At 42.1% G+C, this 13,560-nt stretch overlaps 1 long non-coding RNA gene across 1 annotated transcript in view; it reads left to right on the top strand.

Annotated features, from left to right (window-relative positions):
- LOC310769993 overlaps positions 1-13,560 on the top strand; it is a 33,864-nt gene continuing 20,304 nt past the window's right edge. The window contains exons 1-2 of the long non-coding RNA XR_014551909.1: positions 1-121; positions 10,875-10,945. This is a non-coding gene — a long non-coding RNA (uncharacterized lncRNA). The remainder of the gene's footprint in view (positions 122-10,874; positions 10,946-13,560) is intronic.

The following is a 13,560-nucleotide window of genomic DNA, read 5'->3' as shown; positions in this document are numbered from 1 at the left end:
CAATAAAACAGCCCACAATCTCAGATGTCAGGCTCTCAGTTCATCCATGCTGTTCTAGTTTCAGGTTTGGGACACCCATTGAAGGAACTGGAAATTTATTCTGGATGTCAGACAACAAGAGGTATTAAATAGCCAGATGAGAAGGAGGGAGGCTAGGCGACAATGAGAAGGGACAGTGTATGAGTGGGAATGTCAGAGTATTCCAATGAATACACAAATGGGGGAAGAAATTTACAATGTTCATTTATTCATCCCATGTCCAGAGTGGACATTCATCCAGTGAATATGATTGTTATTTACTGCTGGTGCTTTCAGGCCTCAGAAAATACATAATTGATTACATTTTCCCTCATTTGCTGGTGATAATGGATTTGTAGTACTCTCCATTGAGAATCCAGGGTTCATGAAGCATTTCTGCCCCCATACCCTCAACCCCTGTCATACAAGCGCCACATAACCCAAATTTCAGGACTAGGAGGTATAATAATAGTTGATATATTAGAGAAACGCTCTTATTTGGGACATGAGTCAAAGCTTTGAAGTTTGCAATTTGTTGGGTCTATTGGAGCTGTCGAAGACCAAAGACTTCTCTTTGTACATTGTTGGCTATCTCTTTAATGTATCACAAGACAAGAGAAACCCCATCCCTGAAAATAGAGGATTTGCATATAATTGGCATCTGCTAATTTATATGTCTAGAGGCAAATGTAGAATAGTTACTATAATCTAAGTAGAAACACAGTCTCAGCATAGCAAGGAAGGCTGCGACCAGATGACCTGTGTCCCTGACCAGGTGTTGACTGTGGACTAGCAACTACAAGGACCCTGTTCTCCCTTCTTGTGGTTCTTTATATTTAAACTGGTCTTGGAATGGACCGCCCTTCAAACAGAGGGCTGTCCTAATAAAGCTGGACACATAGTAGCCTTACTTTTTTTACAGGTGGGGAACATTTTCAGCCTAAGAGCCACATTCCCTTCTGGCCAACCTTCTGGGGGCCACCTGCCGGTGGTGGGTAAGGTATGAGGAAAAGGTCAGTAGAGCAAAAAAATGTTTATCTTGGTACAGCAGACTCATTTATACTCACACTCACATAACCTTCTTTAGTCTCCATCCCAAAAATAAAAAAGACATTATCAGAGTTCAAGGACACAGACTAGCCGGGCAAAAAACAGCTGAGGAAGGTGCAAAGCAGGGCTGATGAGGGGTGTGGCTTAGAAGGGCATGTCACCAAGCAGAGTGTTTCAAGGGCCAGGAAGAGAGAACTTGGGGGCCACATTTGACCCCTGTGCTTGAGGTTCCCCAACTATGCTTTGCATATCAACAGTGTTTATATTCCAGCCCGTATTTTGTGGTTTTGCATCATTACAGGAGGGGCCTGTTCCTGTCTTCTCAACAGTGGTACTGCTGACAGTAGGGTAAATTTCTGTAGGGTAAATTTCTAGTTCTCCACTCAGCAGACTGAGCAGAAGGTTCCCCTAAGCACAGCAGAGCTGACTCACCATATTTTAAAGTAGGTGAAGTAATACACATTACCATCTAAAGAGCTCCCCACCCTAAGACCATGAAGTCCAGAGTCTAAAATTACCTAACGGCACCACTGCTTCTCTCCAGCCACAGAAAGCCCTTCCCAAGCTTTGCTTCTGCTTGAACATTTTGTTTCTTGACCCAAGAACATTCTCAGGAAGCCACAGTTCTGGAAAGTCCTGGCCTTATTTTCCCTTCCTTGTTTAGCCTCCCACCACGTTGGTATATACGCAGAGGACTTTGTTCTATTGCATTCAATTGAAAGGTTATAATTTGGACTAAAGAAAAATGGCAATGTGAGCTAAACAAATTCAAACAATTTCACTAATCAGGGTTGCTTATCTAATTTTTCAAAGGAGTTTTTTCTCCCAATGTTCCATCCCACTATGTGCAATTAGGCTAAAATAGTAGAAATGAACTGTTTAGCTTTCCCAGATCATATTGTGCAGTCTAAGTTGATGGTAAAACAGTAATCACAAAAAAACTTCAGATTTGGTTACCATTACAGCCAAAGTAAAGGTAATACTAATTGCGTGGATAAGAACATATGAAGGTCCATCTAGTCCATCATTCTCTTCTCACAGTGGCCAGCCAGATGCCTGTGGAAAACCTCAAGCAGGACATGAATTCAATAGCCGCCTTCTCACTTGTGATTCCCAGCAACTGGTATTCAGAAGCACATTGTCTCTGAGGGTGCGTTGTTATGGACAGATATGGATGGAGTAGGAAGAAATTGGATAGTTTTTTCCTCGTCTTAATTATTGCCAAATGGCTGTAATAAGATAGTAAGAAGAGCCCTGCTGGATGAGGCCAAAGACCCACTCTGTTCTCACAGTGGTCAACCAGATGCTTATGGGAAGTTCATAAGCAGAACCTAAGCGCAACAGCACTCTCCCCATCTACAGTCCCTAACAACTGGGATTCAGAGGGATACTGCCTCCATCAGCAAAGGTCAAACATAGCTATCATGACTAGAAACCTCTAATACCCTGCATGAATTTGTCTCATCTTCTTTTAAAGCTAGCCAAATTGGTGGCCACTTCAACTTCCGGGGGGGGGGGGGATCCACAACTACGCGCTGCATGAAGAAGTACTTTTTAATTAAATGTGTCCTGAATCTTCCAGCATACAGCTTCATCGGCTGTTCCTGAGTTCTAGTATTTTGTTTGAGAGACGGAAAAATACCTTCTCAATCCACACCATGAATAATTTTGTACACCTCTATCGTGTCCCCTCCTTACCTTTTCTATATAAAGGAGTTCTTCATAAAGGAGTTGCTCTATCCAGTTAATCATTTTGTTGCCCTTTGCTGGACCTTTTCCAGCTCTACAATATCCTTCTTCAGGTGAGGTGACTAGTAGTATGGCAGCTGGTCTATGAGCCTGTAGGATTTTGAGATGCATTTTTTTAAAAAAAAAAAAAGAGGGGACAGGGGTGGACATAGGAGTCACAGACCAGGTACTCCATCCCTTGACATGAGTGAATTCTCGTCACATTAGAGAATTTCCATCAATTTTTTCCCTGCATGCATACTGCTTCTTGCTTATAACATGTCCTTTTGAAGGCTAACATTTTCATTAAAAGGATGTTTCAAGGAGGGAAATGTATATTACGTTTCTTACATGGAAACTGTGGAGTTCCTCATAAGCCCAAAGAAAAACAAGGCATAGTCAGGGAGAACCACATCCCATAAAAGAAATGAGACAACCACAATGAAATGAAATGAAGCCCCACAAAGGAGGTGAGTGGTTTGGCTAGAAGACGATGAAAAGGGCACATCTGGTGAACTGATGACTCTCCAAGAAAGGAACATAGAATGATGCTTGTATTGCATGGTAAAATTATCTGGCTGGCAAGTGGCCTTTAAGGCAAGACGGCTGGGTTATTGGACAGTTTGTTCCATTATCTGTGGCTGTGTGCTGTGATTACTTGCCACCTCTTGTGAGGTTGGTCATCCAAAATGTAATGCTTCAGGGGTTCACAATGATAAGTCAATAGGAATATTTCATGAATATCACTGCCAGCTGGGAAGCAGAGTAATATTTGGGGAAAGGAATCTGATTATAAATGGGTCAGAGGACTCTAGGAAATAGCATCATGGGCTGGAAGGTGCCTGCTGGTCATAAGTTGTGAGGAGGAGATACATTCCCTGGATTCAGAGAATTCATAAATCACCCTATAAATTTAGCATCAGTTACTAAATTCTTATCAGTTTTGTTCAGGCATGATCACACTGCCAACTCTCATCATCTTTAAGGGGAATTTAAGGAACGCAGGAAGCTGTCTTATATTGAATCAGAACATTGGTCTATCTAGTTCAGCTTTATGTACACTGACTAGCAGTGACTGTTCAAAGTCTGACATAGGAAACGTGCAGCCTTACCTGGAAATGCTAGGGATTGAACCAAGGATCTTCTGCATTTAAGGCAGATGCTTTCCCACTAGGCCATTCAGTAACCTCTAGGGCCAGATGATCCTAAGTGCTCTTCTACCCTAGCAGAAGGTATTGATCACTGTGACTCCAAAGCTCAACAAGAAGTGACCTGACCATGGCAAAGGACAGGTTGTAAAATCCTGTGCTTTCAGAAAACTATCATGTCTAGATAGAGAAGACCAATTCTAGAGTGTGCTCTGCTATATGAGTTGGGCCAATGATATGTTGGGACAATCCTATGGGCATCATAGCCTCCACAAAGCTGTTGTGGAGTTGTTGTGGATTGAGTGGTCCTGACATGGATATGAAGATCTGCCAGGGCAATAAAATTAAGTTTGGCTCTTAAGAACATAATCACAAAAAAACCCCATCTAGCTGAGCATCCTGTTCTCACAGTGGTCAACCAACCTATAGAAAGCCAATAAGCAAGATCTGAGTGCAACAATTTTCTCCCCACTTGGGGTTCCCAGCAGCTGGTATGCAGAGACATACTGCCTCCAATTCTGAACATGCTTGTGTGTGGTATCTTATCAATGTGCAAACACTGGATAAAGACCCTTGATGTGATCATGCATGGAATCACATCACGTGAATTAACCCTAATATGCAGAGTTCCCCAGACTGCCCTCTCCATGATTATTTGTGCATTTAGCATTCAAAGCAATCATTCTAAGAGCACAACTGCACCTCCAAGGAGCATCTCATCTCAAGATACGAACCAGCAAGTTGTGTTTTTAGCAGCTGACACTGCACACGTGCGGAGCGGACAGTGACTGGTATTTTTAAAAACAAATTGTCATGTTGCTTTTGCCCAAGCATCACTGGTATCATTATTGAAACCCACCAGTGTTTAGTGGAAGTGCCACTGCTACACACAAAACCACGCCCAGAGTCTCAGATTTCTTAAATACAGTTGTGCTCAAAGAGTTCCTCTCACCACTTTGTTGGAGTTGGCTTCTTCTCTCCATTCCTAAAGTACTTTTAAAACACACACAAACACACACCAAAATTACATATCTATCAATGTGGCAAGTTATTTTTAAAGTTTCCAAGGATCTACTTCCTCAAGTAGAACACTTTTTCTTCTTGAGAGATATTAACATCACACTGAGCTCTGTCTCCAACTCTGAATCCTGGAACTGCAGGATTGAAAAAGCTCAAAGGGCTTCACTTCCCGCCATCCACAAAGGGGGTGGCAGCAAACTAACCAGACTGCTGGGCTCCCCCAATACTAGCTAGCCAACACATATATATTTTTTTTTAAAAAAAGCTTGGATATGGGCAAGTGGTAGGTCACAAGAAGGGATGTGAATGTCTCCATCTGAAACCCTAGAGAGCCACTGCTGGTCAGTGCTGAAAATGCTTTGTGAGATGGAATAATGATTTCACTCAGTTCAGGGCAGCTAAAAGGGGAAAGCTAGAATTAATTGATAACTTTCTGTTTTCTTGCATGTTTTTAATTGAAACCTATGTTGTTTGCTTTGCATATAAACTTTTTAAAAAACAGTGATATGCATTAATGGGATATAGTTTCCTGCAAGCAACCTTCCAGAATTAGACTTACCGTATTTGTTGCTCTGTAAGACTCACTTTTTCCCTCCTAAAAAGTAAGGGGAAATGTGTGTGCGTCTTATGGAGCGAACGCAGGCTGCGCAGCTATCCCAGAAGCCAGAACAGCAAGAGGGATTGCTGCTTTCATTGCACAGCGATCCCTCTTGCTGTTCTGGCTTCTGAGATTCAGAATATTTTTTTTTCTTGTTTTCCTCCTCCAAAAATTAGGTGTGTCTTGTGGTCTGGTGTGTCTTATAGAGCGAAAAATATGGTATCTTTTTTTAAAAAATGTCTCAATGAAAAATTCATCAGCCTTTTAGTGCAAATTTCTCATAATGTACGCATGCTTCTATGCAATTTTCATTTTAAAAACATTTTTGTAAAGCAGTTTCCCCTAATAATCGTACTTTTTAAAATGCTATTTTCACCATAGAATCATAGAATCTTAGAGGTGGAAGGGACCCAATGGTCTTCTAGTCTAACCCCTTGCAATGCAGGAATCTCAGCTAAAGCATCCATGACAGATGGCCATCCAACCTCTGCTTAAAAACTTCCAAGGAAGAAGAGTCCACAACCTCCTGAGGGAGACTGTTCCACTGTGGAGCAGCTCTTATTGTCAGAAAGTTTTCCCGGACGTCTAGTCAGAATCTTCTCTTTTGCAGCTTGGAACCATTGGTTCAAGTCCTACCTTCCATAGCAATTTGGAACAGTGCACATTTTGAGGAATGGCCACGTTTTGGTTAGCATACAGTTTCATAGCTTGTGAATTAGGTACATTTGCCTTTAGATGTGAATTGAATTGAAGTTTCCCTCCATCTCTACTCACAAACACCCTTTGGCCACAACAAAACCCTAAGATAAGCACCTCAGAAACTCTCAAACTTCCCCATGAGAATTTCTCCAAAATGTTGTCTCTACTTTAATAAGGAAATAAAATACATTTGAAAATTATCAAAGGAGAGAGAACAGTGAAGGGGGGGGGGATTTTCTGCAGAACAGTAGATTTCATGCTCTGTCTATGGCTGATAATATAATGTGCTTTCCTCCCAAAACTGTCTGCTTAAGACAGCTTCCCCTGATTTTGATATGGTATAAGTTCTCTTTCCCTGAGCTGAAGTGAGAGAACAGCCAAGGAAGTTTGTTATTCTTGGGGACTGGCTTTTATACATGTCTCTTCTTGATTTTTGTCATGACATTTTCTGAACCAATTGTTGATTGGAACCAGGCCAGTTTTTTTCCTAACAAAAAAATCTTTTAAAAAACTCCCTTCTCTGAAATTAATGCTTTTGATGTTAACATATATACAAACCTAGCTGATAATAGCTATTTCAGTTGTTGCTCAGTGCTTTAAACAAGCTTTAACCATTGATAAATTTTGCATTTCTTTGTACATCAAAATGATAAGGGAATAAACTTTGACACAGTCTTTTGATTCCTCATTTAGCCCCCAGTTTATCCCCTCATCAGAACGTTCTTCTTCAGATAGCATTGATCACCAAGCAATCCTGCAATAATTCATTCTGACAGAAAAACTCCACTGATGAAAATGTTGGGCTCTGGAACGATTCTGCCACTGGCTTTTGAACCACAGTCTACATAAGAGAGGTTTCTCTCTGTTTACAGCTTAGCTTTCTGTGGACAAACGCCAGCTCCCTTGGCCTGAAGTGAGATGAGTGTCGCACCCCATAGTTGCCTTTGACTGGACTTAACTGTCCAGGGGTCCTTTACCTTTTTAAAACTTAGAAGTCATCTGTAACGAAGAAGTAAGGGAGAAGGGAAACTGAGAATGCATGTTATGATTATTTGGGGGGAAACAAATTCCCCTTGGGTCCCCTGAGGGTTATCTAGTCCAACCCACTGCAATGCAGGAGTTGCAGATTTAGGCAAGAGAGGCAGATTTAGGCAAGTGTGACTGGTTGCATTGGGTATGGAGCTTTGGGAGTGCTGCAAGTACAGGGCCGCCTTTACCTGGGGGTGCAAGGGGTGTGGGGCACTCAGGTGCCAAATTCTGGGAGGCGCCCACTGCTGAAGCCGCCTAAGCGTATTCTATTGAGCTGCTATCCGGCAGTGGGGTCAGCAGCACCTTTGACATGGCTGATCTTGCGCCACCTGCCTGCTAATGCTGCTGCAGGGAGAGCTCTCTGGAAAGTCTCACTCACCAAAGCTGGGAGGAGGGGGAGTGACAGGAAAGACGGAGAGACAGACAGAAAGAGAATGCGCCTATCTAGCGTCGGGAGTGCGCACAGGCTCTGGAACCTTCCCAATAAGAACTTGTATATGCGCTCTCACAAGGGCCCTCCCAGCTCCTCTAGAAATAAGGTAGCTCCTACAATGAAAGGCTGCCTGAGATGGCTCTCCCACGCATGCACACAATGCCCACCCGTCTCATCTTTCAGACACCTCCCTACGACTGTAAGCGCATGCGTGGAGTCTTTACACCGATTCCCAATGTGTTCTTTGTCTTCTTTAGAAAAGCTGGTTTTAAACAAAACACACACACACACACACACACACACACACACACACACACTCCTTTTGGAGCCACGCAGGTGTGAGCACTATTTATCAAAAGATAATAGTAACATAAGGCATAATAAAAGTTAATTTGGGGGCTAAACTACATTTGGGGGCACTGGGCAGATCTTTGCACCCCGGCGGCGCATATGCTAAAGACGACTCTGTGCAAGTATGATGTAGAATGAAAGGCAAGAGATGGGGGGGGGCACCAAATTTTGGCATCACACAGGGCACCATGGAAATATGAGATCCCAAGGTCTGCCATTGACTAAAGCATCCACGGCAGACCTCTGCTTAAAAACCTCCAAGGAAGGACAGCCCACAATCTCCTGAAGGAGTCCATTCCAAGAGCTGTTGAACAGCTCTTACTGCCAGACAGATCTTCCTGATGTTTAGTCGGAATCTCCTGTCACAGGCTTGTGACAGCCCTTTAGACATTGGAAGTCGGCTATCTCAGTCTCCTCTTTTCCAACTCCCTCAACCATAAGGCTTGGTTTCCAGACTCTTGATAATTTGGTTGCCTTCCTCTGTACATGTTCCAGCTTGTCAATATCCTTCTTAAATTGTTGCACACAGTATTCCAGGTGTAGTCCGACCAAGGCAGAATAGAGTGGTATTCTTACTTCCTTTAATCTGAAGAAGAAGAAGAAGAAGAAGAAGAAGAAGAAGAAGAGTTTGGATATGATATCCCGCCTTTCACTCCCCTTCAGGAGTCTCAAAGCGGCTAACAATCTCCTTTCCCTTCCTTCCCCACAACAAACACTCTGTGAGGTGAGTGGGGCTGAGAGACTTCAAAGAAGCGTGACTGGCCCAAGGTCACCCAGCAGCTGCATGTGGAGGAGCGGAGATGCGAACCCGGTTCCCCAGATTACATGACTACCGCTCTTAACCACTACACCACACTGGCTCTCCAGTGTGTGTCTCTCTGGACACTATATTCTGTTGATGTAGCCTACAATAGCATTTGTTTTTTTGCTGCTACATCTCATTGTTGACTCATGTTAAGCTTGTGATCTGCTAAGACCCCTATATCATTTTCACATGTACTACTAGCAACCTAGGTGTCCCACATCTTATATTTGTGCAGCTTGTTATTCTTGCCAATGTGTGGAACCTTACATTTGTTCCTATTGAAGTTCATTTTGTTAGTTTGGGCCCAGTTCTCCAATATGTGAAGGTCATATTGAATCACGATTCTGTCTTCTACAACATTAGCTACCCCCACCCCACCCCGGTTTGGTATGTTCTTCAAATTTAATGAGAATCCCCTCAGTTCCTTCAGCCAGGAAATTCATAAAGACTTTTAAGAACAACAGGCTTTGGCCCAAACCCTGCAGCACCCCATCTGTTACTTTTTTCCAGGATGACAAGGAACCATTAGTGAGCATTCTTGGGGTTCAGTCAGTCAACCAGCTACAAATCCACCTAACTGTTACCTCATCCAGCCCACATTTTATCAGCTTCTTCACAAGAATATCATGGGAGACTTTGTTAACAGAATAACTTAATTTTTATTGATCTTCCAGGAGACTTTCAATCCAAGAACAGCGGTTTTCATAAGCACTGGACCACATTTTTGTGACATTCAAAATTGAAAGTTCTCTCCCCAGCCTCTGGCTTAAGGGCAGGAAACAAATTTGCCCACTGGCAATTTCTGCTCCCATTTCTATTTTTGTTTGAATTCTCTGACATCCCTAATTATGATTTTCTGGGTGTTTTAATTGTTATTTTCTAGTGATTTCTAAATTTAAAGCAGTAAATCCTAAATTTAAAGCAGTCTAAATTTAAAGCAGTTTTTGAAATAAATTAAATGTGTAATTGCGTGGTGTCATGGTTTCTGTGACCTGAGGGGTGTTTGCCCTCTAGACAGCAGCTGTGTTCAGGTTTGACATCCTATAGCTGCCAACATGTAAAGAAGCTAAGAACCTTTAGCCCCAAAATAATCTAGGGAAAACCAACGCTTCCTGATAGAATCTGTAGCCCCACAAATCCTGGACCAAGGGAAACCTAGGTTGTTTCTGGATGTCCTTGGAATTCAAAAACACGAACCAAACAGTCCACTCACGGTCTTTTGAGCACTAAACCCACAAGTTAGTCAGTAGCATATGACCAAGTAGCCAGTTACCAGATTCAGAGCCAATGCTTACTCCAAGAAGCCACACAAAGGATAAATACAATACTTTTTTAAATAGGTTATGAATGACAGAATAAGAACCATTTACAAATAAGGTATATTTAAGAAAGGCTAACGGTGTAAAGACACTTTTCCGGGTTTGAAAACAGACCGTAATAGCTTGTTTCACCCTAATACCAAACATTAGGGTCACAGATCCCACTGCATCCAGGCACATGGGTTGTTGCATCACACAGTCATTCATTCTGATGGGAGGGTCATTAGATCAAAAACCATTTTTATTCAAAAAGGCCTGGATACAGAAGGATAGGTTAAGGCCAATAAGGGCTTAGGGGCACAAAAGTAGTCATAAACAATAAATAAAACGTCATAAACCAAACTTCCACATTTCCACATAAATGATAGAAAGATTTAAACAAAAGATACAATCAAACTCCTAAGCAACACCCCCAACCCAAGAGTCTGTTCAGAAGCCTCAGCTTTTGTAGCTGGAGTCAGTCAGGGACCCACTCTCCCAGGCCAGATGGCAAAAAGCTTGCAAGAACTCACAGCCAAGATGGTCCACAGTGAAGGTTTTTGAAGACAATTTCTAGGAGCAAATTCCTAGGAGCTAACTAATTTTAAACTCTGCTTACATTTACAGCTGAAAACATGCCACTTGCACTCCCCAATGCATTCAATCTTACAGTTGTTATTTATTTGTATTGCTACAGGTATGAACTGATGGTGCTCCCATTCCATGGTTTTGCTGTCCTCTAGTGCATGACTGAAGAACAAAATAAATGTAAGTTTTTGAGTGCTTATTCTACACCAAGCAGAAAAACGTAAGTGTTCCTACTCCGCCACCAAGTGGCCATGTTGCATAAAAATAGCAAGCATCTTTAAGGAGCAATATGTGTTGGAATATAAACTGCACTGAGGATTTAGCAATGCCGAAAAAACATGATGCTAGTTTTATTTATTTATTTTAAGCATTTCTTTCCTTGTTGGTTAATCATGCTCTTAACCTCAAAAAGGTTCCTGCAGTGGTTTTGTTGTTGTTGTTGTTTAGTTGTTTAGTCGTGTCCGACTCTTCGTGACCCCATGGACCAGAGCACACCACGCACTCCTGTCTTCCACAGCCTCCCACAGTTTGGTCAAACTCATGTTATTAGCTTCAAGAACCATTCACAGATCAATAAAAACAAGGCAGTTCCTGTATTGAGACTTACAACCCAATCTATATGAGCCTAAAGGAAAATGGATTGGGAGGGATAAGGAAAGGGGCAAAACCAGAAACTAGCTTTTAATTACAAGTTCTCCTAGTTATTTATTTAACAGGATTTATATGCTGTTTAGTCGCCTAAAAGTGGCTTATATAAATTATACCAATAACATCAAACGTTAAAAAGAAGTTGACCTAAACTTCATACAAATATAAATAAACCCAACAGTTTAAACACAAATGTGCATAATAAAGTAAAATCACATGTTAAAATGGCTTGCCGGGGTAGGCTTACCTATCCCAAAAAAAGTTTTAAGCAGGCACCAAAAGCAGGGCAGTGAACATACAAGCCTAATCAATAATCCTTGACTGGATTACCACACCCAGTGGGGTCACCACCTAGCGATCATAAAAGGCAATTGAACTTTGGAACATGGACTTTGTCGGATAATACAGATAACAAGCATCCTGAACGCAGAACTGCCATCATAACAAGAGAGCTACAACATTTTAACATCAATATTGCAGCGCTTCAAGAGACTCGAAGAGCAGGTGAGGGACAACTGAAGGAAGAAAAAGGAGGCTACACATTCTTTTGGAAAGGTCTATCTGAGTAAGAACATCAAATACACGGGGTAGGCTTCGCTATCAAAAACGATCTTGTGAAGCTCCTGTCAGAAGTCCCTACCAACATTAATGAGCAACTCTCAACCTTTTGAATAAAACTGACCAAAATCCAACAGGCTACAAGTGCTTATGCACCAACATTGGATGCCAATGAAGACATTAAAGAAAAATTTTACTCTCAGCTGGATACCGTCCTATCAGAGACGCCTAAGGAAGATAAAATTATCCTCCTGGGTGATTTTAATGCAAGAATTGGGTGAGATTTCGATCTGTGGCCTGGGACTATTGGGAAAGAAAGAATTGGCAAGAGCAACCGGAACGGAATCTTACTTTTGACAATATGTGCAGCGCACAACCTTGTTATTACCAACACACTCTTTTGACAGAAAAATAAATTTAAAACTTCATGGAGGCATCCTCGGTCAAACCACTGGCATCTCTTAGACTATGTGATTGTCCATGCTAAAGATCGCCATGATGTGCTCCTTACCAGAGCTATGACAAGTGCCGATGACTGCTGGACATATCACCAACCAATACACTCCACGATGGCTTTCAAGATTATACCTCAACGCAGGCTTCAAGGAAGGAAACCAAGGAGCAAAATGAACACTCAAGCCCTTCAAGATCTCGTTAAGTGGGATTGCTTCCAAATGACTCTTAAGGACCATCTGCTTTCAGAATTTCCTGATAACATTGATGAACACTGGACCAAGCTAAAAACATCCATTATTGCAGCCTGTGAACAAACTATTGGATACGAAACCAAGAAACACCAGGACCGGTTTGATGAGAATGACAGTGAGATGGAACGCATGATTGACAAGAAAAGGAAGGCTTTTCAGATCTGGCAAAGAGATAGAAACTGTGCCACTAAGAAAAACACCTATGCCAACCAATGCTGAGGTTCAAAGAAGAATCAGAGAACTAAAAAACACCTGGTGGATAAAAAAGCTTAAGAGATTCAGCACTTAGCTGACACTCACGGTGCACAGAGTTTCTTTAAAGCCACGAAGACCATCTACGGGCCAATAAATCATGGCATATGACCCCTATGCTCAGCAGATGGTACCACACTGCTAAAAGATAAAGAAGCTATTGCACTGCCTGGAAAGAACATTACCAACATCTCCTTAACCGCAACTCCCCCGTAGCTGCTGAGGTCCTCTCACAAATTCTGCAAAAACAAGTTAGAGATGAACTTGTGGTATCTACAAATCTGGAAGAGTTGTGTACAGCTATTAACCAAATGAAAAACAACAAAGCCAGCAGACCTGATGGGATACCTGCCAAAGTCTTCAAAGTGGGTGGAATTGAACTTACACAACAACTTCACAAGGTCATCGAAAAAATCCGGGAGAGAGAAGAGATCTCAGCAGACTTTAGGGGTGCCAAAATTATCAATCTCTTTTTAAAAAAGGTAACAGAACTGACTGCGGAAACTATCGAGGCATCTCTCTATTAGCTGCGGCCAGCAAAATTCTTGCAAGGATCTTAGCAACCTTCTCTTAACAATATCTGAGGTGACCCTTCCTGAATCCCAAAATGGTTTCTGGCCTTTTAGGGGG

Source organism: Podarcis filfolensis (assembly GCF_964270895.1).
Source record: "Podarcis filfolensis genome assembly, chromosome: 8".
Taxonomy (NCBI): Eukaryota; Metazoa; Chordata; class Lepidosauria; order Squamata; family Lacertidae; genus Podarcis; species Podarcis filfolensis.
This window is presented reverse-complemented; position numbering and strand designations above follow the sequence as displayed.